A 26,005-nucleotide genomic window follows, 5' to 3' on the forward strand; every position below is an offset into this window, starting at 1 on the left:
TGCAGCTTGACTGACTTTTACTACAGTGGACAAGCAAACAATAACGGGTGATCATAGGCACTGTATCCCCACTGTTTGGAACCAGTACAGTTGGTGAGATGCAGTAGGCTAATATATGCAGTGAACTCCACAAAATGCAGTTTTTTAAATTTTGGCCACGTACCACATCTAGACCAAGCCTGGAATGCAATAGATTCAGATGGTGTTGTCCAATAGAAGCCCATGGGCTTCTATTACTGAGATGGAGCCAATCTGATCCCTCCCAGCACCCCCTGCATCACTTGTCGCATGAGCAAATGGACTCTGGATCCTGAACCTGGAGGTCCTATCGTTGCAAAGCGCTGCTCTTACCGTAAGAGATGTCCTCTGTAATTTTCTTCATGTATTAAGCCTTAAAATGCCGATATGCAGTGCATGCAGAAAGTGGTGGATGCATCGCTTGCTGCATCTTACTCTGTATGTGGCAAAATGACAATTCAGTTTTTATAATTAAGAGCAGCAGCTACTTATCTGTATGTTAGCATCTGTAACTGAGAAATAGGGATTAGGATTTATTTATAACTAGCAATCCACCTCAGCGTTGCACAGAAAATTCATTTTTAATTTAAATGTACTAAAACCTATGCTGGCTTTCCTTCTCCACATAATAGTAATACAATATTTACTGGACATTTTAATTAAAGAGCTCCTACAAAAAGAGATGTCACAACAGATGCATTTACTATGGGTTGGCCCTGTGTATACTGTCACACCGACCAGCCAAGCATGCACCTTCCCTCTTCCCCACACCTGAATGGACATTTTTCTCTTTTACTTGCTTCCTTTACTTGCTTCACTTTGTACCTCCAGAGGGTGTGGTATGATTCACCGACAGTCATTATCCCGACGTTGGGATCCCGACTGCCCGGTCTCAGACAGCGTGGTCAGCGCAACAAAGCCCCTTGCGGGCTTGCTGCGCTCGCCAGGCTCTATGGGGGTCGTGGACCCCCACGAGGGAAAATAGCCGATGGCCGTCGAACCCGGCCGTCGTGTTTTAACAGTCGGGATCCCGACGTCGGGTTAATGACTGTCGGGATCCCGACGTCGGGTTAATGACTGTCGGGATCCCGACTGTCGGGACCCCCTCCAGACAGCCCCATCCCCAGTGTAAAGATGGAGTGGGAGACCAGCGATAGCTGCGGAGACCTCTGGAGAGGTGTCTTTTTTGATCACGCACTGCAGGGTTTTTAGTGCTGACCAAAATATAATATTCTGTGTATCAGTAGCACACATAAAAATTGGTCAAGAGCTGTATTTTACAATACTAATCGCATAAGGGATTAGTATCATTGGGATGCAGTGCCAGATGCATAGATGAAGCCACTCTTTTTAGACAGGGACCTGGCACGACTATCAACATGTGCCACGTCCGTCGACCACCAAGAATGGGGCATGCATGCCCCATTCGCGACCATCCAGCAGAAGTTCCAGCGGCACGCTTTCCAGCCCAGCTCTGCTTTACTGCTAACCCTGCACCCGAAGCCTGCACCGACCCCAGTAGAATGTGGTGTGGACCATGGTGTTGATCTATTACAGTTCATTTATTAATACTTGGTGGGAGATTCTCTAAGCTAAAAATGCGGTAAAAAACTCAGTTATCGGGGTTTTTACCTAATTTTGGGATGCACTAATCATCCCCCTCTGGGTTACCGCGGCGGGGGGGCATTGCCAGGAAATCTGGCGATGCCCCATAGAAGCCTATGGGCTTCTAACGCGACACCCCCTGCCATCCCGCATCGCCCCCCTCACCTGTGTCCGGGCAGCACAGAGCTGTGCTGCCTGGACCTGTGACCTCCTCCTCTCTGCATTGAACCTCTTCTGGGTGCAGGGAGGAGGAGAGCCAGCCCCCCCACAGCAGCAGCCAGGTGAGGGGGGAGCCCCTGACTCACCACAAAGGACAGCTCTTAACACAAGAGCTGTCCTTTGCCATAATTATCGCATATGTTACAGCATATGCGATAATTATGAATGCGGTAGCCGGCGATAGGGGGCGGTAAGGGGGCGCGGATGTTAGAGCATACCCCCCTTGATCTATTACAATTCATTTTTTAATACAGGAGGTTGAGGACTAATACACTTGCATGAAGATCTGTGGAAGGAGTTGATTTGTGCCATCTTGGGCCACGTCTGGCAAAATCTCTACTATTCTGTTCTCCCCCTGGATGTCCATTTCGGGACCTGCATCTACATCTATGGGCCTAAAGGACCTCCGAGACACTAAAACAAAAACAGTTGGTGGAGACTACGCATAAATTCTAATTCTGTGCACATTTGTTTTATTTCCTTGTTTTTATTCATGCTGGCTACATATATATTTTAGTGAAGTATTAATAAATTAATTTTAATAGATCAACCAGTCTGTTTAATATTAGTTTTTAGCGTGGCTTATTTTTGTATTTTTTTCTTACCGACCCCAGCAAGCCTGCACCGAGGTACATGGAGCATAGTATCGGGACGTGTGAGCGAGTGAACTGCTCGCACGCCCCAACCCTACCATCTGCCGTCCGCCAGAAACTGCAATATGGTGAGCTGGCAGCTGGCTGAGAGCGGCTTCATCTGTATTTCACATGGTTAATACATCCGGCCCTTTATGAGAAATGTTTTATTGCCAATTTCCTCCAAAGTTTGTAGATTTGTAAGTTTGATGAACTTTAGCTGCAATTTGTTATTTTTTCTTGCATGCTTGTCCTTTACTCCATTTACTTGCGTCCACATATATTTAGGGTGCTGTGGTGAGTGTGTGTAGATGTGGCTAATGAACTGTATAGCAAGATGGCCAAATTAAGTGCAAATGTGTCTGTAATGGAGGAACATGACTTGCAGCTGCCATGTCATGGGCCCTTATTCAGATCTGATCGCAGTACAAAATTGTTCTCAAAATAGGCAAAACCTTGTGCACTGCAGGTGGGGCAGATGTAGAGAGAGATAAATGTGGGTGGGATGTGTTGAAACTGAAATCTAAATTGCAGTGTAAAAATAATGTATTTTATTTATTAACAGTTTCTTATATAGCGCAGCATATTCCGATGCGCTTTACAAAAGGAGACAGTGATACAACAAACTGGGTATTTACAGACAGTCAAAAGGTAGGAGGACCCTGCTCGCAAGCTTACAATCTATAGGGAAATATATGATACATAAGGATAGATACTGTACTCTTTAATGCATTTATTCCACCAGAATGCAAGGTTCTGTGACAGGTTCTGGAATTTGATAAGCTTGCCTGAAGAGATGAGTTTTCAGGGAACGCTTAAAGGTTTGGAGACTGAAGGAGAGTCTTATTGTGCTTGGGAGGGCATTCCACAGAGAAGAAAGTCCTGCAGTCGGGAATGGGAGCGAGTAATGTGTGGATGAGAGCCGCACATCTTGGGAGGAGCGTAGAGCTCATGTTGGAAGGTCTTTTGAGATAAGAGAAGATATGTATGTTGGTGTAGTTTGGGTTATGGCTTTGTGTGTAAGTAAAATAATTTTGTAATGAATATGGTAAAACACAGCTAACCAATGAAGTGACTGACAGAGTAGCTTTGCAGATGATGAACATCTGGCTAGGAAGATTAGTCTCACAGCTGCGTTCATGATGGACTGTAGTGGTGAGAGTCTGTATTGGGGAAGGCCAATAAGGAAACTATTGCAATAATCAATGCAGCCAGTATTTACCCTGCACAGAAACAAAAAACTCACACAAATCTAACTTTCTCTATATAGGTTACAGTACATCTGCCCCACCTGCAGTGCACATGGTTTTGCCCATTTTGAGAACAAATTTGCACTGCGATCAGATCTGAATAAGGGTAATATGGTGTAAGATGTGAGCAGATAATGATGGCTGCGGGCTGCATCTGATTCACCAGTTGCATGTAAAATACATACCCTTATGCACATAATAAAAATGGATTGTGTATTGAGGCCCTAAATTTCCATTTTAGTATATGTTTATTTCATTTCACACCTCATGTTGGTCATGATCTAAGTATGCCCAAATACTCTTCATTAACAAAATTTCACAGGTCAAAGACCTTCTATGGTAATGCAATATTTAGTGCTGTGATGTTGGATATTTTGTGATTATCCAATATGTAGGGTTATTGCTTTACCAGTCAGTGCCAGTTGTTCTCAGCCATTTAATTCGTTTAGTGCATTACACCCAGTAAATCTTGTTATGATAAATGAGCAATCTATTATCATGTGCTTTCAATTTATCAGGAAAAACACACAAGGCAGCCGCACAGCAGTCAGCGTTATAATTATTTATGTTCTTGAAGGTGACATCCTGCTAAATTTTAAGTTTTACTTATTGAAAGGTAATAAATCAGACCGATTTAACCAGTTTACTATTAGCTAAATAATCCCCTACTAAATAATTAATCATACAATATTTATGATGTTTAGACCATGGAAATATCATAAAATTATAAGTTTTATGCCATAATTAAATAGTTCTTTGGGTTCTCCAGTTTCCACCCACATGTCAAAAATATACTGTAGTATAACCAATATTTCTGAACGCCTATTATCATGTAGTGTTCTAGACTGGTTACTAATACCATTCCGTGAGCTGAGGGAAACCATGCATTCTTACTTTCTCAGTATTACCCCTCCTTTTCATGCACATGAATGGTAATACTAAACTAATTGAGCACCTGCCACTATCTACATTTACCCAGCCTAAACCACACACACGGCAAAGCCTGAACAATTATATGGATTAAAATAACAGTGTCCGTTTCTGGTAACCGGTCCGGCACCTGTGGAGATGGTGTGGGAGGTTGATTAACTCTCCTGCTACTATGCCTCCATAGTCTACAATGAGTTTACACCAGGGATGGGGAACCTTTGGTCCTCCAGCTGTTGTTGAACTGCAATATTCTTTTATTTTTGGGCTATTATATGCGGGCAGCACAGGATATTAACTATACTCAGTCTTTTCCAATCATCATAATGGACCTGATTCAGATTACAAGGGCATTAATGTAAAAAACACAAAATACAGATTTTTGATACTTTACATGTGCAGAACTGGCTCTGTGACATTGGGTGCGGTATACAGGAAAAAAGAGCCAGTGGGCGCCTTCTGTACGCTAAAACAATTTATTACACACATAACACGAAAAAACAGTATAAACACTCAAAATTTTAATAAAAAACAATAGTTTGCATGCATGCAATACTTCAATAAAAAGATTATAAAAAAGCCATTTCACTGCATTTGCATAAGATGTAACCAATAGTTACCAGTTCCTGATTGGATGGATACATTGGCATGTGTGGACAGATGTTTCAGTCTCGCACAAATTTGCTGTGGGCAAAATTTTTTTTTATAAATCCTTCCAAGTGGGATCAGGGCTTCCAGGACGGATACACACCGTATGTGTAGCAATAACTCCTTATTGGTACTTGGTGCTGTCTCCTCCAATCATGAAGACATGTGTGAATTGGCCTGATGGATGTGCCGAGCCAAATGCCTGGTGTTATTTAAACCCTTTCTCCGGGTGCTGCGCCAACCGGCGGCCCAACTTTGGGCTAGGATGGACGGTGCTCCACTGAGTCAGGAACAGCCCAGCACTTACATTTAGGAATTCCTAAAATTGACAAAGCCACCTGAGCGCGGCAAAATGCGTCTTGAGTCTATAGAGGAGGACTAGCAGCTGAGGACCTGCAGGGCACTTGACTAACATTACTAGCCCGCCGCCTGACTGACATTTATCTGCGGCAACCGGGTCCCCACTGTGCATACAGACAGCCGGCTGGGAATTGAGTCCAGAAGCCGCTGTCTGCACCAGAGGTCTGCGCTGCACACGCCAGCACATGTAAGTGCTGGGCTGTTCCTGACTCAGTGGAGCACCGTCCATCCTAGCCCAAAGTGGGGCTGCCGGTTGGCGCAGCACCCGGAGAAAGGGTTTAAATAACACCAGGTATTTGGCTCGGCACATCCATCAGGCCAATTCACACATGTCTTCATGATCGAAGGAGACAGCACCAAGTACCAATAAGGAGTTCTTGCTACACATACGGTGTGTATCCGTACTGGAAGCCCTGATCCCACTTGGAAGGATTTATAAAAAAAAAAATTTTGCCCACAGAAAATTTGTGCGAGACTGAAACATCTGTCCACACCTGGCAATTTATCCATCCAATCAGGAACTGGTAACTATTGGTTACATCTTATGCAAATGCAGTGAAATGGCTTTTTTATAATCTTTTTATTGAAGTATTGCATGCATGCAAACTATTGTTTTTATTATAATTTTGTGTGTTTATACTGTGTTTTTTCGTGTTATTTGTGTAATAAATTGTTTTAGCGTACAGAAGACGCCCACTGGTTCTTTTTTCCTGTTTACCCCCTAAGTGAGGGCGGCATCCCTCTACCAGAAGGCAGCCATTTGTACGCGGCACAGCACACCTGTCCCTAGCGCTCAAATTGTCCTATAGGATTATTTTATTGGGTGCGGTATGTCTGCAGACGTCAGGCGTCTCACAGACTACAGCCGTTTAGGGCAGTGGTTGGCAATGTTTCCCAAAATGGAGGCGTGTTTCTTCCCTTTTGTGAAAGTGATGATGCCATGGTTTCTGCCATCTGATGGAGATTTTCTGGCCTCATAAACGGAACTGCAGTGCCCAATCTGCGTGACCTCAGGGTTTCCACGATAGTGTAGCAAGTAATACAATGCTGTGACCTCATAAACTGCACTGGATCACCCATGCATGCATGCATGCATGTTACTGTATATCAGATGCCTCTTGCTTGCTGCATGGCTATATGAAAGCATTGCGGGTACTTTAAAGGAAGCATAGTTACATAGTAGGTAAGGTTGAATAAAGACTTTCGTCCATCAAGTTCAACCAAGTTAAGCTAATTCTCCCTAGATATCCTCATATTTAGTTGTTACATTTGCTTCCCTAATTTATTTTGAGTAGCCCTGGATATTTTTAACCAATAAGTGTTCATCCAACCTTGACTTGAACAAATTTATTGTCGATGCTGAAACAACCTCCTTTGGCAGAGAGTTCCAAAGTTTGATTGCTCTGACTGTAAAAAATGTCCTTCTTCCAGCTGTATGAAATCTTTTTTCATCTAATCTATGCTCATGGTCCCTGGTCCTAGTCTCATTTCTTGTAGTAAATAGGGTCTGTGACAATTCCTTATATTGTCCTCTGATGTATTTAAACATGGTAATCATGTCTCCCCTTAGTCTACGCTTTTCTAATGTAAATAGCCCCAGTTTCGATAGTCTCTCCTCGTAGGGTAGGAATTCCATTCTTCTTATAAGCTTTGTTGCCCTTCTTTGGATTTTTTCTATTTCTGCGATATCTTTTTTATAGTGCGGTGCCCAGAACTGCACTCTGTATTCAAGGTGAGGCCTGACCAAGGATTTATATAGTGGCATTATCACTTTTGAGTCTCGTGATTCCATGCCTCTTTTAATGCATGCAAGCATTTTGTTTGCTTTCTGCATTGCTTCGTTACATTGGGCGCTACATCCCAGGTTATTATCTATAATGACCCCTAAATCCTTTTCAAGTGCAGACTGACCTAGTACTACCCCGTTTAACTTATAGTTAGCACCAAGGTTGTGTCTCCCTAGGTGCATGACCTTACATTTGTCCACATTGAACTTCATTTTCCATTTTTTTGCCCATTTCTCCAGAGATGCAAGATCACTTTGAAGTGATGTGACATCGTCCTCTGATTTAATGACTTTACTTAATTTTGTATCATCTGCAAAGGTGGCTATATTACTGAGCAATCCCACCCCTATATCATTGATAAAAATGTTAAACAATATGGGTCCCAAGACTGAACCTTGAGGCACTCCACTTAGTACCGGTTGTGTCTCTGATAGTGTTTCATTTACCACTACTCTCTGCTCCCTGTTACACAGCCAGTTTCCTACCCATCTGCATATGTTTTCCCCCAGTCCCATGTCCCTCATTTTAGCAGTTAACCTATTGTGTGGTACCGTGTCAAAGGCTTTGGCAAAGTCTAGGTAGATCACATCCACAGCGTATCCTTCATCGAGGTTTCTGCTAACCAACTCATAGAAAGCTACCAGATTAGTTTGACATGAACGATTTTTTGTGAACCCATGCTGGTTCCTGCTAAGAATATGATGTTCGTCCAAATATTCTAAGATACTGTCCCTTAAAAAACCTTAGAATATTTTACTCATTATCGATGTTAAACTTATTGGTCTGTAATTTGCAGGGTTCTCCTTTTTACCTTTCTTGAATATTGGCACTACCTCTGCTATCCTCCAGTCCTTTGGAACTTTGCCTGTGGATAATGATTCATTAAAGATGAGATGCAGGGGGATGGCTAGTTCCTCCCTTGTTTCCCTGAGTACCCTGGGATGGATCCTGTCAGGTCCTGGTGATTTATTTGTTTTGATAATGCTAAGCCTCTCAATTATATCCCCGTGCCTAAAATCCACAGTGAGATCTGTGTTCATTGACCCAAGCTTTGAAGGTGTAAGTTCCACAGTCTGATTTCCCTTAGTAAAAACTGATGCGAAGTATTCATTTAATAGTACCGCCTTCCTACTATCTTCAGTAACCTTATTTCCACTGCTGTCTGTGCCTATATTTGCTTTAGTTACCCGCTTGCTGTTTATATATTTAAAAAACTTTTTGGGATTGGATCTGCTTTCCATAGCGATGCGTTCTTCATATGTGCGTTTGGCTGTTTTAATAACTTTTTTGCAAGTTCTATTTGACTCCTTATAGCTGGCGAATGTTGTTGTATTTAACTTATTTTTATAGAGTTTAAAGGCTCTGTTTTTTTTTTTTATTTATAGCTGCCCTTACTTTTCTGTCCATCCAAGGCAGCTTTTTCTTGTTGTTTCTCCCTTTGTTTACCTTAGGGATATACTTGGTTGTTAGTTGATCGAGTACATTTTTTAGCGAATCCCACATCTCCTCTGCATTTTTACCCTCCATTAAATTGTCCCACTTCATTCTTCTAAGAGCTACCCTAAGCAGATTAAAGTTCGCTTTCCTGAAATTTAGTACTTTCACTTGTCCCTTGTGTTCTGATCTGCTGAAGGTAATTTCCAGGGTAACCATATTATTGTCGCTATTGCCTAATTGCTCAATTATTTCAACATTTTAAACTAAGTCAGGGTTGTTTGTTAATGATAAATCCAAGATTGATTCATTTCGGGTTGGTTTATCTACCAATTGAGTGATGTAATGGTCATTTAGCAAACGTATGAACTCGTTGCTCCTTGATGATTTTCCTGTTTCCCTCTCCCAATCAATGTCAGGAAGATTGAAGTCCCCCAGAATTAATACCTGACCTTGATTTGCTGATAGTTTGATCTGGTTGAAGAGAAGAGATTCCTCTCTTTCTTTAATATTCGGAGGTCTGTAGCATACTCCAATAATTATCTTGTTGATTGGTTTGTTATTAATGCCCGTAATCTCCACCCAAACAGCCTCTGAGTCATCTTCCTCCATATCTACGCTTATTACTTTCTTACTTGATAATAGGCTGTTATTAACATATAAACACACCCCTCCACCCCTCCTTTTTACTCTATCCTTTCTGTAGAGTGTGAATCCTTCTATGTTAAGTGCCCAGTTATGTGCCTCATTACACCAAGTCTCTGTAATACCAACAATGTCATAACCGTCCCTACTTATCACTGATTCCAGTTCCCCAACCTTTCCTTCCAGGCTTCTTGCATTAGCCATAAAGCATTTTAGATTCTCTTTACTTTTAGTCATATCCGTACCATTAAACTTACCTTTGTTATTAGGCAGGTTCCCGGTATCCACCCTCGTGCTTAACTCCATCTCGATATAATCCATATTTCCCTCCCCGCTACTCCCCTGACACAGCTTTTTTACAGTATAGAAAGATCCACCACCGCCCCTCATACGTTTACTTGTAATAATGTCATCAGTACACAAAAGCTGTAAAGTTGTAGGATCACTGTTAGTACAAGATATATGTGTATGTACCCTAGGAATCTCACCAACGGTACCCTTAGTTGCCCCTTTTACTAATCCTGATCCTAATCCTATATCCTCCCCCCCAAATCCTCCCCCCTGAACTTTCTTGCCCCCAGTCCATCTTTTCTCTCTGTTGGTAACATATAATCTTGCTACCCCCTCCCCCCCCAGTGCCTAGTTTAAAATCTCCTCCAACCCTCTAACCATCCTTCCCCCCAGGACCGCAGCCCCCTCCTCGTTCAGGTGCAATCCATCACGACAAAAAAGATGGCGCCTGACCGAGAAGTCCACCCAGTGTTCCATGAACACGAAACCCTCTTTCCTGCACCATTCCTTGAGCCACACATTTACCTCCCTGATCTCCCTCTGTCTCCCTGGGCTAGCGCGTGGCACTGGTAATATTTCAGAGAAAATTACCCTAGATGTCCTCGCCTTTACTTTCTTACCTAATTCCCTATAATCTTTCTTGAGGACATCCCACCTACCATTAACTTTGTCATTGGTACCGACGTGTATCAAGACTGCTGGGTTGCTTCCAGCCCCACCCAACAATCTTGTCTACTCGGTCAGCGATGTGTCGTACCCGAGCACCCGGGAGGCAACATACCGTACGGCGATCGCGGTCCCGATAGCAGATTGCCCTATCTGTTCTCCTGATAATAGAGTCCCCTACCACCAACATCTGGCTAGGTTCTTCTCTAGCTGCCGTCCCATTTGAGCTAGAGGGACCCCTCCCCTGGTTGCTAGAGGGGGCAGTCTCCTCCAGCTCCATCATATCATCGCCATCATCAGCCGAATTTTCGTCCAATCAGGCAAATTTATTCGGATGTGAGAGCTTTGAAATGTTGTGCCTATCCCTCCTGACCCTCTTCTTCTGTTTCTTCCTAACCGTGACCCAGCTGACTGCCTCTAGATCAGTGACCTGGGCTTCCAGGGCACACGTTCACTCACATTTCGCACAGATGTATTCGCACTGGGACTCGTGCTCCAGGTGCGCATACATTTTGCACGCCATGCACTGAGTGAGGTTTTCAATCATGGCCCCACCCATTTTTATCTGACTCCCTGACGCTCACCCCTGGTACACAGAAGAAAAAGAAAATGCTCTGCCACTACTCTCTACAGAATGAATCAGGCAGTGTTTGATGTTTGGTACTTACAGTATCTCGTCTTGTAGTTTTTAGCCTTCCTTGCGTCCTCACACCTGGTGATTATGATGAGATCTCCTCTGGAGTCAGGTCCAATAGATGCGGTCGCCTTCACATCAACCTCCTGCCTAATCTGTGAGCACTGCCGACATCACAGGTGTTTGCTATCCTGGATTTCTCGACTTCTCAGTTCAGGTGACCTGCAAATTGCTCCAAGGGCACAGTCAACAGTTTTAACCCCACAGAACAGTTTTAACCCCACAGAGTTAATGGTTTTTATGCATTAGAGAACACACAGACACTACATCTGTATTACCCCTGCAGTTCACGTTACTTCTCTTACCGACCTTATTTAACTTCCCCCAGGTCCTTACAATATATAAGATTTAAAATGTAGCAATTTTATATGGGAAATAAGTTGAAGCAACCTCCCGCTGCCCTCCTTTGGATATATCTAAATGATGCCAATAGAAACTATCAGCCCCGGCGGCCGCTCAGCCGCCGCTCGCACACTCTGCCAATTGTACCGCCGGCTGCCTCAGCCTTTCCTTCACAGGTCCCTGTGGCCGCTCAGCTGCCTCTCTCACACTGCCACACACACAGCCGCTCAGTCGCCATAAACACCATCGGTACTCTTTTCCTAGCACGGCGCCCACGATTTTGATCGTGGGCATCGCAGGTAAAAAAATCGCGGGCATCACGGGCATTGAATGCACTAAAAATCGGGTGCGACGCGATGCCCGCGATTTCCCATAGGGAACAATGTTAAATGTCTCAATTGACCCGATTTTCATGTTCAGTGCCTCAATTGACCCGATTTTTCCATAGGAAACAATGTTAAATGGCCCACAGAGGCCAAATAGCCACCCTGAAGTGTGAAATGGCCCCCACAATTGTTAACGTCAACCCAAAGCGTGGCGAGCGGCGGCGGTACGCGCCCTACGACCTTTTCATACCCCCCCTATCCACGTCGGCGTGGAGTTGAGAATAGAATAGTGTGGTGAGCGCAGCGAGCCACCGAGCCCGAAGCATGGTGAGCGCACGCGGATACCTTCACAGGTAATCGCGTCCCTTCGCGGGCTTCACAGGTATCCGCGTCCCCTCGCGGGGCTCGCTGCGCTCACCACGCTTCGGGCTCAGTGGCTCGCTGCGCTCGCCACACTATTCTATTCTCAACTCCACGCCGTGGATAGTGGGGGTATGAAAAGGTCGTAGAACGCGTACCGCCTGCGCTCGCCACGCTTCGGGTTCACGTTGATCGTGGGGTGGCGTTAACGATTGTGGGGGCCATTTCACACTTCAGGGTGCCTATTCGGCCTCTGTGGGCCATTTAACATTGTTTCCTATGGAAAAATCAGGTCAATTGAGGCATTGAACAGGAAAATCGGGTCAATTGAGACATTTAACATTGTTCCCTATGGGAAATCGCGGGCATCGCGTCGGTCGCGTCGCACCCGATTTTTTAGTGCATTCAATGCCCGCGATCTCCGCCGTGATAAGTAAAGAGTACCACATCATCTCCACCATGGTTACTCCATCCACATCTGAATAAGGACCAGTGTGCACGTGAATGCCCTTTGTATATTAGGTCACTTATTTCAAATATGGGGGCAGGGGGGATTGCGGGGGATTTGGCCATGTTTACGGGAGCCTCTCAGCCATTACCCACTCTGGAGCATTTTAACCCCAGATTATTATAATGGTGCATTAGTGATTTGATAAATACATTTTTATTTGTAAAATTTCATTAGTTCGCTGTAATGTGGTGCAATAGCAAAAATATAAATATTCAATAGGCATTGCAAGCTTGCAGCAGGGCCCTCCTACCTCCAAGTCTGTCTGTTGTTACCCAGTTTGTTCTATCACGGTCTCCAATTGTAAATCGCAACATAATCTGCTGCGCTATATAAGAAACTGTAAATAAATAATAAATAGGAGCATGCACTGTAAAGTGCAGCCAAGCATCATCTTACTTATGGGAAAAGATGCGGATGGTCTGCGAGCTGGCATGTCAGAGTCCTGGCACTGCTCGCTGTGAGCGGCGCTGGCATTTTTAACGGATATTTTAAGGATCTCTCACAAGCAACTTTGGCACTCAAAGGGTTAATTAAAAAGGTTTGCTTGGCAATTTTCACACCTATTTTGACAAATTCCCTTGGCACTCAAAGGGTTAAACCATTGATGGTATGCCAGTGTGCATGTGCAGTGGACAGCTGAAATTTGGTCATGCACCAAGGAAACAAGTCATGCACCAAGAGTAATGTAAAGTCATCAGAAAGCAACCACAGAAAAGGAGTGCGCAATGGTGGCAACCACTGAAATCCCGTAATCGCATGGAAACACATCTCCTTCGAACAGAGTCATTAATGGCTGCCAACCATCAGTTTCCTATGACCATCCCTAGGGCCACTGAAAGCACCACGTGGCCCCTCTAAATAAAGGAAGCTGCTAGTGGTAGGTGCATAAACATGCCCCAGTAAATAAAGTTTGCAGGGGATGTGGGCTGTGTGCCGCAGGACAGGCTGCTGCTGCCTCTCTCCCCTGCTCAGCATATGGCACCGAGCAGTGAATTCTAAGTGGGGGAGAAAGGCTGTGCTGCTGTGACAGCCTCTGCTCTCTACTCCCACTGCCTGGTCCCTGTAGCCGGGGAGGGGGCACGGGACCCTCCATCAGACCCGGGTAAAAACTACCTGCTTCCCCCCCTCTCAACAGCACTGACCATCCCCTACCCACATAGCATAAGGCAGTTATGGATTGGATGAGGATATCAAGCTATAGTTATGCCTATTGCGGTATACTGTGGTTTATTTCAGATAGGTTGTTTCTATGGGCAACCAATCAGAATCTACTTATTTATTTAGCACCTTCTAGAAGATAATAGAATCTGACTGGTTGCCCATAGCAACATCCCATCTTTAATAGAATTTCCATCTTGGTAAATAAACCCCTATAAGCCTAATTAGTATTACTCTGTGTGATGTACCGCATTCGTTACATCGAGTGAAAAAATCCCAAACCTATTTTCCATCATTTATAGTATTACTGGGTATATGGATTTTATATTCTTCTCAGTATGTCAGGTGTGACCTGGTGTAGTTCATAGAAGATGCAAAATATTTCCGAACCCTTATGGCATCTGTAGTATAAACCCAGCACTGGATACTAAGTACCTGTCAGAGTACACAGCGTCATTACACTTTCCAAACAATCACATTGATGTATGGTTCTTCGACTCTCTATATTTCATGCTCCCTCGTTTATCGCATGCTGCTGTATATCTAGCATCTGAGAATCTGTAAAATATAATAACTATAGAAAAACATTTGACAGCATCCTGGGACTCTGCTTATATCTTCAGTGAATGGGCCGAGACGGTCAGCAGGTTGGCATGTCATAAATCAGACCTGCTGCAAACTGGGGCAGACAGCATTCAGTAAGGTCACTAGACTGGGTAATTGTTTTGCTGGAATCTTTTCCATTTACAGTGTGTTTGATATACAGACATGCTGGGCTGCAAATCTCAGATGGGAGTCCCTGCAGAGATGACAGACAAATATGTATGTGATATGGAGCGGCGGAGTAAATAGACCAATTTACATCTAGACTCTAAAGCACAATGTACAAGATTGTCATCACACTGTGCAGCAACACATTTTTGAGGAAGAGAATCTATATTATGCAGCACATTTTTGGACCAATCCCATACGAATCATGGATAAATTATACTGGTCACCAGTGCTGGATTATACCCTCTGGAGGCTCCTAGGCAGTCAAAATCTTGGGGACACCCTCACAAATGTTCTCCTGATTAGAGCTGAGATGATTCGGTTTGTAGAAAACCGAACTTACCAGTAACACGTGGATCCGAACCATGATATTGGATGTCCACATCTTTTCCGTATACCAAAATGAGGCAAAACTTTGTGGTTCTGGCATCAGATTCTCGCGGGTTTGGATCATATACAAAGAGGCACCGCCATTTCACAGAAACACTGGTGTGTGCTGCATTGCACTCTGCTATAAATTGACTGCACTGAGACTCCAGTGCTCTACATAGTCAGTGATGTTAGGGGCATGCTGCTGTATGGTGCGCTGTACTCGGCTGGTTTAAGTGGCTGTGCTGTGTAGATCTAAAGTGGCTGTGTGTTCACAAGCAGTACTACAGTATGTATTATCATTGCCAGTTGTAAGTAAAAAGAAAATAAAAAAATATATTATTTTAACCTGTGTGTGCTGTACCCCTGTGAGGGGTAAAGAGTTTTTTATTGCTTATACTGTTTGGTGCACTTTTCCTTAGTTTAAATCCAGCTGCAAGTTAAATAAAACAAAAAAAAACAAATCTATGGGCGGAATTTAATGCCACCCAAGTTCAGCGGCAGTACGAGATGTCTGCCGAACTCGGACGTTTTTATAAAAGGGGAATTAACTTACAAGGTAAAACCATGCCTTGTAAGTTATCTGCCATTGAACTCGGGCAGCCTTAAATTCTGCACTAAATATCTATAGTTTGTACTGTTTTATGTGCTTTACCCTAGTACACTTTGGAGGTCATTCTGGTCGGCTCGCAAAGAAGTGTGATGAATTATAATGGAATCGTTCATTGCTGTCTGCCTGACATCGTTGTGTGTATATGGACCTTAAGGAATAGGAATTGGGTAACAAACATAAAAGGGAATAGTTGCACACATAAAAACAAAACTAGACCTTAATAATAAACGGTTTAAATATATGAATACTCAAAACTTTAGAAATAAGATCAAACACCAAGGACCATAGATTAAATAGCGCCAGGCAAGACCACAATATGTGTAGAAGGAAGCAGTTATGCCCATACAATTTGGAATGAGAAGGCCATATTGTATGCAACAAAACTAGTGTTATATACAGGGGTTAAAGTCAGAGGGGTAATGGGGTGGAACTGAGTTTCAACAACTGTAATGGTAGGGGAACTCTGTTCCACCTCCGTCATGGAAAAGCCGTTTCCAGCGGCTTCCTTTTCTGGCACGGCATGTGTGAGGTCATGCCCTCACCACCACTGAAGTGAAGGAGAGGCGAGGAAGCTCATTTAAGTCTATAAAGGGAACTTACTGTGGACATTTTGCGTAAAGGATACTACTGCTTTGGGCATTATGTGTATAAGCAACAGTGCCAGATTAAGGTCTAAATGGGCCTGGAGCTAAAAATTATCAAGGGCCTAATATGCGCAATAATAGGGGTTGTGGCCAGCACCTTATAATGTGGGGGGCATGACCAGTGTTCTTGTTGGGTGGTCTGCTCCTGGGTTTGTCTCTACAGAATACCGATTTCCTAAGATAATTGCGGGGTGAGGCGGCACTCCAGTCATAAAAAAATACTGAAAGCCAAAACTTGATAGACAACATTTCAGCACCTTTTAAGTCACCTAAGTTTACCACCCCATATACCCCTAATACATATCAACACAATAGTAACCCTTTTATACTGTACTTGCCTCTTACACATTATGCCACACTAATTGAGTCAAAATTCACATTTTGCCACATGGATTGAGCAAAAATACACACTATACCAAATGGATTGAGCAAAAATTCACAATATGATTCATAAAAATTTACACCATAATGCCCAATACATGTTAAGCCGCACACCATAATGACTATTAAAAATTATGCTACATAAGTGCTGCTAACCTACATGCTCATTGCCAGGGGTTCCATGTTCATTGCCATGTGGGATTACATGCTCATTGCCAAGGGGGAATACATGCTCATGGTAACTGGAAGACAGCCGCCGCCGGGCAGAAGTGACAGCAGAGAGCAGGGGGCTTCCCAGCTGTATTCAGAGCACTGCAAGTCCCGGCTATTTGAAATAATACCCATTTCACACCAGAGAATGCAGGGATTCACCCAGGAATATGGTCCCAGGATCATGCAGGGACATTCCCGGGCTAGCCCCTTTCACACCAGCTTAGTGCCTGCATTTGCTGAAGGGGAGAGAAAACCACCACCCTTTAATCAACCGGCTATATCTTGGGAACAAACTGATCAATTTACATGAGACCAGTATCATATTGACGAACTTTTGAGTGGGCTTTGAGTTATTTTAGTCCTGTGAATCTGGGCCATTTGGTTCCAGAGAAATCTGCCCTCAAACATGAACAGCCAGAAATTACATTTCGGAAATGAAAAAATTAGTTTACCCAAAATATCTCTGGAACCAATTTATCTATATAGACCAACCTGGTATCAGATTGACAGCAATTTGGGTTCGACTGAGCTCAACCTCGAGCTTCTGTGATGCCAGAGAGGGAATTGGCAGCCCTTGGAAATGGGTGGGGGGCGGAATTAGCGGGTCCCATTTTATCCTATGGGGAAAACGTTCCTATTTGTAGAGTGTGCCTGGAGCTACAGCTCCATCAGGCCCATTGTTAATCCGGGACAAAAAGGGTTTTTACGGGGTGACCGCGCTGTAGACCTTGTGCAAGTGGGTGGGCTGCGGGGTGGTGGAGGTATACTACAGGATACCTGTTGGAGGTAATGGGTTTGGATTTTACACCCTAGGGTGTCACCCTGCGCTCGGTTGCACTTGCCGCTTGGTAGGTGCAGGATCTAATTCAATTGATTAGTAGATCACATATACTAAAAACAAGTTTCTTGAATAATAAATGTAGTTTATTAGTAATAAGACATCATGTTAGCTTATGACACAATAGATAAATGCAGTGGTTCAAATAAAATATATTTAAAAAGTTTTTTAAAAAAAATTTTTGTATAAGTACAATACAATAAAATAAAAGGTTTATATATATATATATATGGGTGCACAACTAAACTAGTACCGGTACAACAAACCACATGGGGGAGGATGGGGTAAGGGATGACGAACTGAGACACAGTCCTTCTGGTACCAGTTTAGGGTGATAAGCGATTGCTGGTGTGAAAGTTTCAAAGTATAGGCTGAATGAAATCTGCAGTAAATGCAGTATTGGTATGTTCAAATGGTTCCTTTACCTTTTCCTTATGGTCAGGCTGGGATGAGTGTCTGCCGGCAGACTCTCGCTGGTGCTGCTCCTGTGCGTGCAGCGCTGGGCGAGTGCAGGTAGTTGACCTATCAACTAGTTTCACCTTTTGCAGGCTTCCTCAGGATAGTGGTGAGTTTCTGGGCTTCTCTCCCCTTTGCCTTTTTATACCGTTTTGCAGTAAAGGTTGCCTCCCTCTGGGCTGTTCTCGGCTCTCTGCCGCTGTTTACGTCACTTCCGCCCTCACTGTCTTAGTGACTGGGCGGCTCTCTTTCGTTGTACTTCCGCCCTCACTATGCGTAGTATGGTCTGGCCGTCCGTGGCTGTGCTTCCGCCCTTCCAGCCGCATCACATCCGCTTTGTGTGCGGGCGGCGCTGTCTCTCAGTTCCTGGTTATGCGTTTCACGTGCGGGTCAAATTGCCTCCATGTTAATCATTTCCGCATTCCATTAGTGCTTCGTTTTTTCCTCTTAGCTTATTAGAGTTCTTACATGAAACATGTAACACGTAACACTGGGGTTGGTAAGGAACGGGGGTGGGGGGAGACATATGGCTTTTTTAATAGATGGTTGATATACTGCTTATCCTCAACCTTTATGCTTTCTTGCAAATTTATATGCGTGTGGGTAAACATTGTACATTTAAATCATATATAAATGGATAAATACATACATAAATTAATGAATGGATATGTAGATGGTGAGATGAGCGGCCATAAATAATTTATTCTATGGTTTGAAGTTGATCTGGAGGCTCTATATATTTCGGGAGTGGAGCTATGTCTAGAGAAGGTATTCATGCACCTTATCAATACGGATAATGATGAATATAGATATAAATAAATGAATGATGTAGGACATGAGACAAAATATATATATATATATATATATATATATATATATATATGTGAGAATTATAGGAAACATTATAAGAAAAATTATTATAAGAAAAATTATATATATATATATATATATATATATATATATATATATATATATATATATATATGATAAATATAAATAAATATAAATATAAATAAAAATAAAAATAAAGATAAAAATAAAATTAAAATATATATATATAAATAAAAATAAATAAAAAATAAAATAAAAATAAAAATAAAAATGAAAATGAATATCAAAATAAAAATAAAAATAAAATTGAAAATAAAATGAAGAAAAATAGAATAAGATAAAATAAAATACAATAAAATAAAATAAAATAAAGTAAACCAGAAATTGATATTAAACAAAAATGGGTGTGGAAAATGAATGATGAGGAGCTCAATTTATAATTATTAGGCTAGGAGTAGAAATGTTATATTGGATGCTGTGTGTGAGGCGTTATTTCTTTTGGTTATAAAAAGGCTGCTAATTCCAAGTCGACGTTCATTCCTCTTGGGGTAAGAGTTCCCATATGGTATATCAGTTTTGTTTCTTCTCTTGTCAAAGTGTTTTCTTGGTTGCCACCTCTCCAAGGTACTGTGACTTTTTTGAGGCCCACGAAGATGAGGGATGCAGGGTTGCTGTTATGTTTTTCGGTGTAATGTATAGGGACGCTGTGTGTTTCTTTTCTGTTTTTTTATGTTGCACAGGTGCTCCTGTATTCGGGTGTGTAGCTTCCTTTTTGTCTTCCCTATATATTGTAATCCACAGCAGCATTCCAACATATAGATTACCCCTGTGGTATTGCAGGTTATGCGTTCTTTAATTTCATAACTTTTTCCGTTGGAGTGGGATATGACTGCTTTCTTGATTTTAGTGTCTTTATTCTGGGTCTTTTTGCAAGCTGTGCAGACGCCGCATCTTGAGAAGCCTTTTGTATGTGTTATTGTTCCTCCAATCTGGGTGGTATTGGCTGGTTTTAGGTAGCTTCTTACTAGGGAGTTCCTTATTGTGCCTGCTCGTCTGTATATGACCCGTGGTTTATCAGGTAGGTACTCCTTCAGGTCTTCATCTGCTCTGAGTACGTGCCAGTGCTTTCTCAGTATCCCTTCCAATTTTTTGCTTTGTGCTGAATAGTTTGATATGAATGTGACTTGGCTGTCTTGTTTATTTTCTTTTTTCGGTTGAGTTTTGAGTAGTTCTTTTCTTTCAATTTTTTCAATTCTGTTTTGTTCTTTTTGTAGAAACATTGGCTCATACTTTTTTTCTTTGAAGTTCTTGATCAAGTGTTCTGTTTGGGATTTGTAGTCTGCTGTTTTTGAACAATTCCTTCTTATTCTTCTCAGCTGTCCTCCTGGAATGTTCTGGATCCATTTTTTATGGTGGTTACTGGTTGCCTCCAGATAGCTATTGCAGTCTGTTTTCTTGATGTAAGTCTTTGTCTCTAATTTCCCTTCTTCGATGTAAATGTTCAAGTCCAAGAAATCGACGTTGGTACTACTTATGTTGCTAGTGAATTCCAAATTGACGTGGTTTAGGTTTATTTTTTCTATAAAATGTTCAAGATCTTCTCTGTTGCCGTCCCATATAGTTATCACATCGTCAATATACCTCGCCCAAAGTTTGAGATTCTTAGAGTGGTCTTTTGTGCCCCAGATGTTGTCTGACTCCCATTGCGCTAAAAACAGGTTTGCGTATGAGGGGGCAAATTTGGTGCCCATTGCCGTGCCTTTGTGTTGTAAGTAAAACGTATTATCGTAACAAAAATAATTATGAGTTAAGATGAATATGATAGATGCTATAATGAAGTCTTTTTGGGGATCTTTCAATGTTGTTTCTTCTAGTTTTTTCTTTATGTTTTCGCATCCATGTTCGTGCTTGATGCAGGTATAGAGCGCTTTCACATCACATGTGGCCAGTATGTACGTGTCTTTCCATGTGATTGTATCGAGCATTTCCAAGATGTGAGTGGTGTCACGGATGTACCCTCGTTGTTTGGTGACCACAGGCTGGAGGAATTTATCAATGTACTCCGATAAGTTCGAGGTGATTGATCCAATGCCCGCGACAATTGGGCGTCCCGGAGGGTTCTCTAAATCCTTTTGGATTTTAGGGAGGTGGTACAGTACAGGAATAATGGGGTCCTTTGGTTTAAGGTAATTATACTCCTATTCATCATTATCCGTATTGATAAGGTGCATGAATACCTTCTCTAGACATAGCTCCACTCCCGAAATATATAGAGCCTCCAGATCAACTTCAAACCATAGAATAAATTATTTATGGCCGCTCATCTCACCATCTACATATCCATTCATTCATTTATGTATGTATTTATCCATTTATATATGATTTAAATGTACAATGTTTACCCACACGCATATAAATTTGCAAGAAAGCATAAAGGTTGAGGATAAGCAGTATATCAACCATCTATTAAAAAAGCCATATGTCTCCCCCCACCCCCGTTCCTTACCAACCCCAGTGTTACGTGTTACATGTTTCATGTAAGAACTCTAATAAGCTAAGAGGAAAAAACGAAGCACTAATGGAATGCGGAAATGATTAACATGGAGGCAATTTGACCCGCACGTGAAACGCATAACCAGGAACTGAGAGACAGCGCCGCCCGCACACAAAGCGGATGTGATGCGGCTGGAAGGGCGGAAGCACGGCCACGGACGGCCAGACCATACTACGCATAGTGAGGGCGGAAGTACAACGAAAGAGAGCCGCCCAGTCACTAAGACAGTGAGGGCGGAAGTGACGTAAACAGCGGCAGAGAGCCGAGAACAGCCCAGAGGGAGGCAACCTTTACTGCAAAACGGTATAAAAAGGCAAAGGGGAGAGAAGCCCAGAAACTCACCACTATCCTGAGGAAGCCTGCAAAAGGTGAAACTAGTTGATAGGTGAACTACCTGGACTCGCCCAGCGCTGCACGCACAGGAGCAGCACCAGCGAGAGTCTGCCGGCAGACACTCATCCCAGCCTGACCATAAGGAAAAGGTAAAGGAACCATTTGAACATACCAATACTGCATTTACTGCAGATTTCATTCAGCCTATACTTTGAAACTTTCACACCAGCAATCGCTTATCACCCTAAACTGGTACCAGAAGGACTGTGTTAGTCTCAGTTCGTCATCCCTTACCCCATCCTCCCCCATGTGGTTTGTTGTACCGGTACTAGTTTAGTTGTGCACCCATATATATATATATATATATATATATATATATATATATATATATATATATATATATATATAAACCTTTTATTTTATTGTATTGTACTTATACAAAAAATTTTTTTAAAAACTTTTTAAATATATTTTATTTGAACCACTGCATTTATCTATTGTGTCATAAGCTAACATGATGTCTTATTACTAATAAACTACATTTATTATTCAAGAAACTTGTTTTTAGTATATGTGATCTACTAATCAATTGAATTAGATCCTGCACCTACCAAGCGGCAAGTGCAACCGAGCGCAGGGTGACACCCTAGGGTGTAAAATCCAAACCCATTGTTAATCCGGCCCTGATAAGCAATACTACTGTGTAACATAATGTGAATACTACTTTGTGGTGTAATATGAATCAGGTACACTACATACAGTGTAATGTAAATATGATTGTGCTACTGGTTGGCATAATTTGAATTGGAGGTACAAAACTACCCCACTTCCTTTGAGACCACTGTCCTTTTATAAGGTACGGGAGATGGAGAGTTAGTGAGAAATGTACTTAGAGATTAGAAAACATTTTTGACACGTCAAACACCAATCCTCCTCCCAAATGGAGCAAGATAAACCAGCTTCCCATTTTAAGGGACAGGCTCATTTATGTAAAGTGATCATGCTACTCTTTATATCTGCTTTTTAAATGTTGTCATAGAGAGATATTGGAATAACTGACACTGTATTAGGGGATTGTGTTACAGTAACCAATATCTTAACTGAAGATATTTATAAACTTCTTTAGAAGATACGGAATACTGTGTTTTAGTCTCGGAGTAGGAAAGTAAGATATTACATGACGTAAGCTCAGAAAGCAAAATCCCACACAAGTTATTCAAAATGGAAATTATACGTTTGGGATGAGGTATGCTAAGCCCTCGAAGGAGAGCTGAGTGGATGAGAAAAGGATTTGGTGGATCTAGCATCCAACTCTACCCATTCTTTATGAGTGGCTAGGACAGAAGCTGACCAAACCAAGAAAGGGGAATTTATGGATGGAGGCAAACATAAATTATCAGTATACCATGTATAACATGATGGATGGAGAAGAGTACAAAGCTGATATTGATGTTAGGGCTCTACCACTAAATACAAATGTTGGGAGGTCAGCATGGAGATATCCCCAGTGGAGTATATAAAATGCCTCTTCACTTCCAGTGACAGCATTGAGAGGAGTTTAGAGAAAAAGGTTTTTTTTTTTTTAGGAGTTTGTCAGATGTATTTTATTAATAACCCTCCTTGTGTTATCCAGGGATTATCGATCATGAACACATCCCACCTGGTCCTGATGGATTATAGAGGGTAATAAAGAATTGAGCTATAAGTTTTGAATAAACTTAACCATCTGTGTTAAGCAAAGCCATTGGTTAGCCAATAAAGCAGAGATCTTTCCTAGTTTGGTAACTGCTACTACTCTTGCCTTAGAGGATGAGCCACAGATAGAGGCTTCATTGAAAATGTTTAACTTTTATAAAAATCAATATAACTATCAGGACAGAGGGACTTGTCTATTGAGGCTGTGTCTAATTTTATTTCTTCCTTAGACCATGGACACTTAAGAGAATGAAGCAGATCTACATCTAATGAGGGGGGACTGGGGTCTTTCAGGAACTGATCTATCTCCACCATCGTGGTTTGTGAGATCAAGGGATAGTTAGCTAATTTGTACAATATAGTGTGGTAAACTGCAAAAGCATCTGCGACATCAGAGCGATCTGACACTTTTTAGTGCTTTTCAAATTAGTGATCATTCTGATTCAGTCCCTTCCCATTTTACCCCTGAGTTTTCTAGTGAGTAGTCTTCCGCCCTATTCCCTGTACATAAAATCTTTGCTTCAATTTGAAGAGAGACATATACCCCTTTTAGACATACTACGTGGGATTTTGGTCAGGTTTACCCGGGATTTTCAACCCAGGTCACTATCGGGATTTTAACAGACCCTCTTTAAACTACACCTCAGATCCGGGAAAAACCCGGGTATACCCCTTTCACACATAAGCCAGGCTTTTCAAGCATTTCAGTGTTTCATCATTAAAATGAGACACTTTGCTGGCTCACAAGAATGACATCATTCAAAGGTGGTTGCTGACTACTAAAGGGCCTGTGGTGAGTTCCCACAATACATTGCTGTTATGGCTTGGCACCTGACTTCCCACAGGACTCTGCACTCTGTTGCTGCAAAGGGAGCAAAGGAGCAACTTGCAGCCACTGCCTTTGCAAGCGCTGCACGTGTGCCTGAGGCGTCTTCCTCGGCTGCAGCTGATGACCTCATCAAAAGACGCCCCGGCAGCAAAAAAAGCCACATCACATGTTTAAAACTGAAAAACCCAGGTAATACCATTCAGACATAAGCCTGGTATTATACCCGGGAGTAAAATACTGGGAAAAACCCTGGTCTATTGCAGGTGCTCAGTATCCGGGAGTGAAATCCCAGGAATACCCTTTCAGACATACGCTAGTCCCTGGTTTGGGCGTGTTCATGTGAAAAAACCCGTGATTTTCGCGTATGTCTGAAAAGGGTATTATGAAGCTCTTCAAGGCTAGAATATTCCATTCCTCTTGTACCTAAAGAGTTTACGAGAACCTGTCAATCTTATGACCCTGCCAACCTAATGCATGTTGCCATATGGGGTCAACCTACTGACTGTTTACTTAGACACTGTAGACCTTCTATACAACACCCCATTTTCAATTACCCCAATTTTAAAATTGACATGAACAGTAATGCCGAAAAATCACCTTTAATTTGGATTTGGTATCATTTTCACTAATAAATTTCCAGATTACTAATCTGGCAGCAAAGAGGGCGAAATCACTGGTAAGGTGTGGCGGCTTCAAAACTGCCAATAATAACATCTTCAATTTTGACCAATAGACCTTGATAAAGGGCCATCTCCTCCAGGTAGATGTCATTCTTCCCTCAGCATAGCCATATGCCTTGTCATTGCACCTTTTTACCACTTGTGTATTTTCCATGCTTTTTTCCTTTGTTTATCTGGCATTGGTGTCCCTCTGTCCCTTTTAATAAATGTGTCCTCCGCGCCCATGTGTTTATTTCTCTGTGTTAAGTGTCTTGTTGTTCAGCCATGCATAGGGCAGAAATGGAGCACAAACAAATCTCATCACATGGCTGAGAATAAATAGTTTGCACTTCAATTTCAATTTCAGTAATCTTTGCTCGATATAGCTTCATGCAATGGAATTGGAAGTGCGGTAGAAAATATTTGTTAAGCTGTCTCCACCGCAGTGAGAATGCTATCGTTAGTAACTGAACGTAAAGCACAATAGCTGAGTCCCATTTAAGCCAAAGAATATTGCTTGCACGATTCTGACTATGAGCCAGAATGGTTAGCAAGGCTGCAATTTTTACAGATGGAAAAAATCATGCTGCACTACAGGTGGGGCAAATCTAACATGTGCAGAGAGAGTTAGGGTGACATTTAATAGGATGAGAGAATCACAAAGTGAGAGTTTTGGTAAAAAAATCTCCAGTTTTTTTAAACCAGCAATCAATTACACTGCAAAATCAAACTGGTTTGTGTGATTATGCAAACCCCCCCTCACAGGGCTGGATTAAGGGGGGCTCAGGGGGTCAGTACCCTTGGGCTCTCCTTGGTCTAGGGTCCCCCTGTGGCTGGCGTGTATTTAAAAAAAAAAAAAAAGAAGGTTTTGTGCATGTGAGTGGGGTAGTGCTGCAGTTTTACCTATCTGCCAATGTGACAATGATTAATGGTGATGAGGCACACT

The sequence above is a fragment of the Crinia signifera genome, chromosome 3 (assembly GCF_055691185.1).
Source record: "Crinia signifera chromosome 3, ASM5569118v1, whole genome shotgun sequence".
NCBI classification, from domain to species: domain Eukaryota; kingdom Metazoa; phylum Chordata; class Amphibia; order Anura; family Myobatrachidae; genus Crinia; species Crinia signifera.